Source organism: Buceros rhinoceros, unplaced genomic scaffold (genome assembly GCF_000710305.1).
Source record: "Buceros rhinoceros silvestris isolate BGI_N320 unplaced genomic scaffold, ASM71030v1 scaffold18968, whole genome shotgun sequence".
In the NCBI taxonomy this organism is placed as follows: Eukaryota; Metazoa; Chordata; class Aves; order Bucerotiformes; family Bucerotidae; genus Buceros; species Buceros rhinoceros.
In genome coordinates this window covers 23,505-29,497 of record NW_010425343.1, presented here as the reverse complement: position 1 = coordinate 29,497, position 5,993 = coordinate 23,505, and positions in this window count along the sequence as shown.

Here is a 5,993-nt window from a genome sequence, read left to right as displayed (position 1 = left end):
CAGCCGCAACACCTTTGGATCTCGCAGTGCCCCCTCCCCACGGATGCTGCATGGCACTTGTATGTCTCACAGAGCTCCCCAAGCTGGAGAGAGGCAGACATGTGAATCATACCTCTTGTTTCTAGCATGCCTTCATGAGCAAAGGGGTCTCCTTACTAGCTGCAGGCTTCCCTGTCCTGTATCTCGACCTGCTGATCTTCCCCAGCTCTGCCACATCTGGTGTAAGAAAATAAGAGCAGGCTGGGGCGCTGGCAAGCTGTGTGTGGATCACGAAGAGTTGCTTGGCCACCCTGTATTGTGGTCCCAAAGTGATGGTGATGACTAGAAAGACAGGCAAGCCTGGGGTGTTAGAGCTTGTTGAGTTTGAGTTTGTTGAGCTTATCCTTGAAAGACACAGGTCAACACGACTGACTAAGTGGGTGCTGACTGAGTTTGTCTTGGTATGAAGAGGAGCTGAGTGGAAGGTGCTAATGGAAAATGCCATGGAAAATGCTAATCACAATTGTCTTTATCCTTGGGTTTTGAAATGATAGCAGAAAGCACTGACTACTTGAACTTCCTGTGAACTTACCCCATTAACATACTAAAATACTCTACCCTTTGCTAGAAGGACCCCCTACTCATGAAAGCCCCCTACGCTTTGAGCATACGTAGTAAAAAGTAGATGCACTACCTTTTTAAGTGGAAGCAAAGGGCTAGTTAGCCAATCACATAGACAAATTATGCCAGTATTCATAGAGATGAGGTGATTTTGCATTCTTTGGTCTGTGGAAGAAATCGTGTACTACAGGGAAGGTCTGCTGGCTTTGTCAAGTTACCATCTAGCACCCGTCTCTGCACAGAAATGCAATGAGACAACTATCTCATCTCTCTGTGTGAATCAACTCATTGCACACCAGGTGGAAGAACCCATTTTTGGGACATACTGGGTCTGCAAAGTGAAGGCACCACTGTGCGAGGTTGGCTCTGAGAGGAGGCTATTTACACTTTAAGAAGTGCTCTCATCTTCATGAGCAGCTAGCACAATCGCTGTGTTAGGCACAGTCAGTGAATCTGGCTGTTGGTGGCTCCTCTCATTCCCAGATCCTCTTGCAGCCTTAGTACTGCCACAGAAGGTGTGGGACCAAACCTGAGTCTCCTGCAGACGTGGTGGGATTGGTGGGTGAGGAAGTGGAAAACTGCATAGTTATTTCAAGAGCAAGGGAATAATGACCAATATAAGTTTGACAGGACTCATGTTTACTGTCTGTCTGTAACTTGTTCCTTGGTCTTGGTGGGTGAAAGATCACAGAATGTTCTTAGGTCCTCATTTGATTAGGGCTATCAGTTTCTCTTTTGTGACATCTCCCCATAGCAGTGTGAAATGAAAAATAGCCCAACTAATAGTCTAGCTAATTTTAGAGGAGCCTAGAGCATAAAACTACTTCCAAATAATTTATCTCCAAGGGCAGACAGCCCCTATTCCAGCCTTCCAAGTGGCCGAAGACTAATCACAACAATAAAGTAACTTGTCAAATAACAGGATGTCTACAACATGATATAGAGGAGAGAACTGCCTCACTGTGGAAAAGAAAATTGCCTGCCACTGGCATTGGTAATTCTTAAAAGTAGAAGTCATGAAGAGAGAAGTGTGGAAAAAACACAGAGATGCATCACGGCTCCACCTTTGGGAAGATGCCTGCAGTGGTTCTGTGCCGGAGGGCGCAGTGAGCTAACCACTCCCTGGACCACCTGGCTGAATACTGAGACCGGGGTGTTTCCTAGCAGCATGGGGTTATTGAGTACTTGAGGTTTAAATGAGTGTAGAAGGTGCTTCTTAATCTCTGGAATTTGCTCAGTATGAAGCCTTGTGGATCTATCAGCTTTTGTGAACTCTAAATTAAAACAACAAAACAAAACATGCCTCTGTCTATTTTATAATTTTATATAAAGAGGAATATGCCCACATGTGACTTTGAGTTAGACATTTGCCTCCTGCCAGGTAACTGAATACATTTAGTTTCATAATATGCCGGAGTCATGTACGCTCAACGAGCCTAACAGTGCACGTTGAGGTGCGGTTTTCTTCTTAAGTATGCAGTTATTTTCAGTAATAAATGTCTTGTCTTTTTTTTCCCCTTTGTATTTCCTTCTTGGGCACTCATGTTCTTTATCTGGCAAAAAGTAATCTTTTTAACGACAGAAAGGGTAGGCAAACTGAGAGTGGCAGAGTGCTGCTTTCAGAGAGTGAAACTGGCAAGTGCCCGACAGGTCTTAACGGTGCTATGTGGCACGACTTTCAGGCTGGTAAACATGTGCACTTCTTAGTATTTGCTTTCATGTGGGAAGGGGGTGTAGTCTCAATATTTCACATACGTCACCTAAGGGGAAACAGAGCCATCATACTGATACAGACTGGTATCTGTGCTGAGAGTAGTCTGTTTTTCAGTAGTTCTAAAATACATTGAATCACATGCTCTGTGCTTTCTCCTTACCAGCAGTATTCTCTCTAAAAGCTCAAGTATCTTTCAACAGTTGTTCCCTATGCCTGAAGATGAGCAGTAACTGTTAGATGCGAGAGAGGGTTAAGGCTATGGGAGTGGTGAGTAATGCATAGGTTGACATTTCAACTTTAACTAAGCAGCCTTAAGTCAGTGGTGACATGTAGCTACATGGCTGCTGGAGGATTCATCTTTTCCTAAGACATCCAATAATTGTGAGCTGGATTGCTGTCTGGAGGTGCCCATCTCTGTTCACAGAAGGAAAGATATTACTTCTGGATGACTGGAGAGGATGAAGATGAATCCCACTTCTGTGAATCAGTGCTTGATCTCTTTCTCTGATGTTTTTCAGGAGGATGCTAACTAATTCCTTTCAAATCTCCTGCTTCCAAGCCTCTTTCTTTGCTTCCTTCCACCCTTGTACTCTCCACCACGATATGCCTGAGCAACTTTTTGTCAAGAGACAGCAAGGATTTTGTTCCAACAATAATGTCAGGGTTTAGAATTTGTTTTATGCAGTGGAAAAAAAGAAGTGTGACCTCCATTTTGTGTTGCTTTGTTTTCCTTTTGGTGAAAGAATGATAGCCTGGCAACTATTCTTACATGCATGATTCAGAGCACTTTCCAACCATAAGAAAAACTGAAGCGACTCTGGGTCATACTCAGTTCCTCTCCACTACTAGGAGGGTTACCAGCCATAGACCACTGACATAGGAGTTCTAATAGCAGAAGATTAGTAACTTCCTTGTTACAACACTGCACCCAAGAAATCTACTTCTCTGAAAGCTTTTGTGTGTAACCAGTGCGGATTTTCAAAGATGAGTAAAACGAAGCTGCAAAATACTGCCTACCTTCAGTATATTCAGGGTTTTGGCTTCACCCTCTCTTCCACTCTGAGTGGGAAATCTCTGTCCCCTCTGTTCTTCATAATGAAGTCACTGCACCTTGTATAAACTTGTCCAGTACAACTGTGAAGTGATAACCTGTCTCTTGCTCACAGTACAGATGATGCCTTTCCAAATTAAATTTAGTAGTCTGCGCTGAGCTCCATGTGTGGCCACAGCATCATACTCAGTATGGCATCAAAGTGTGGACACAACTGCCTGCCTCAGACAATTTGAACATGGAAATGGTGTTACACTTGAGTCTTAAATAGTAGCTTTGATGTTACATCTCTTTCATGCAAGAGGTTTTCTTTTTCCTGTATTTGAGGACTGCCTTTATTTGAGCTCAAATGCAATGAGAGAATCACTGCAGCAGTTCAATGGCAGCAGGCAGCTGTAATGTCTGGAGCAAGAAGGAAAGAGAACTATATCCAACTGAAACTAGGGAGGTGGACTTGTGCCAAGATAGAATTTAATTAAAACACTGGGATTAAATCCACTTTCCTAGTAGCACCCTCTTTAATTAAGTGCTGAAAGCAGTAATATGACTAAACTGTGTATCTTCTTGTTAGGCCTTCAGTGAAAAGTCTTCAGAAAAGAGACAGCTGAACCTGTATATTGAATGGTTAGAAAAACTGGACAGTTTGCCACAGCCAAATGCTCTGTTTCACTGAAAAGGCAACAGCTTTGGTGACAACTCATTCTATTTCACAAGCTAAAGAAAACAATAGAAACCATCGCCTGTACAGAGATGAAGATGTATTTAGGAAACTGCAGTCACACTCTTTGCTTAATGAATTACTTCACTTTCATTTAATCATTCTGCCTATGTAGCATCTATATCACATATAAAATATATAGTATTTTAAGTCCTTATCAGTAACTCTTTCAATATACTTGAGTTTGTGTTCAAGCAGGTTTCAAACTGAGCTTTAAAAATGTTCTCACAATGCCCAACCCCTGCTTCAGAGGATCATTTCACCTTGACTGGCTGACAAGATGTACTTTTATTCAGTCCCCAGGAGAAGCTTGTTTTAAGGGTCTAAAAATATCCATGATCTTTGGAATACTAATTCTCAGAGCTGGACCTGTGTTGCTCTTCAGTGTTTGGAAAAGAGTGAAGTCTTTACAATCAAATGATAATGATGTATTGGAAGGTGGAACTCGAGCTACTAGCAGCTGCAGTAGAGTTCAATTAATCTAGAGTTGAGATGCAATTTAAAAAGACAAGTTCTGTCACTACCAATAGCCATCAAATACATTTTACAGTCATATAGTTTGGTTGTGTGTAGAATATTGAGATGATGCCAAATCTTACAGATGTATTTTAATGTATTATTTATTTATGCTGCTGCACATGATGGCCACCAGGTTCTTGAATCAAAAACCTCAGACAGTTCCTACGTGCATGCTAATCAATCGCCTCTGTTTTCATTCTTTTCAGTAAAATGGAGAGTTTAAAAAAAAGTTAAAAAAACCTGAAAAATGGCTGAATGATCACAATGTGTATGCCAATAGCAAACAACCCAGCAAGTTCTTGAGACTTTGACATAAACTGAGTAGTAATTTACAGCAGAAGTTGAGCATTGGAACTGATTTGGAGGAAAGGAGACTTGCCTTCTAATGTTTCTTTTGTATTGAGAGAAATAAGCTCTCACAAACAGTAATTCAGAACAGTTAATTGGATGTTTAATGAGTTCTCTGAGTTAGGTGCCTAAAGTGAACCAGTATCTGCATGCAGTTACTTACCAAACACCATGACTGGGGTTCAGAAGTTATTTCAGCTTCTTGAGGAATGAGGAGATACTAACTTTAGGAAATTATGTCAAAACATCATGTATATGTTATATATTTAACAACAGTAGTTGCTTGAAACTTTCCATCTGGGAGTTTCTTACATTCAGAATGTACATTATGAACTTACGGGTCCTGGTTTTCATAGAGTAACATCAGCTACTATACAGCATTTAATGCAAATAATAGTTTCAGAGCTGGGAGCTATATCCAATCTGTAATGTTAACAGCTAAAACTATGTTTTGTGCAGAAGATGATAATGGTTATTTCATATTTGAGTCTCTGTTTGAATCACTAATGACTGGTTTTCTCTGCTTCTGCAGTTGATTAGCTTTGTATTTTTCATGTTTTTCTACAGTATTCTTTTGCTATAGTGCTTGTTATTTGTCTGCTAAAGTCCTGTAAAACACAGGCATTGCTTTTCAACTGGCAACAGTGGACAGCAGCCATGAACCTCTCTCCTTCGTATAAAGCTCCATCTGATTTTCTGGGCTGTTTTGCTTGAGTAAGGCCCACAGAATTGGGTCTGGCAGCACCATTAGCAGAAAGAACAGGGACATTTTTATTGCTCAGTGCTTTCTCCAGTTTCAGCATAACTTAGCAGATTTTGGGATGTCTGATAACTCCAAGGGCTTGGAAATAATGAGCCATTTTCCATTTCTCTATTATTAGTGCATTTTGTTTGTACAATATCTTCCAGCCATATGATAGCATACACACCTAAGGGGTCACAGCTGTCTCTTGTATACATTTATATTTGTTTTAGAACACTCACCGAGACACCCAAGGCAATAATAAAACCCATACTTTTTTAGAATGATTGAAGAGAGACTC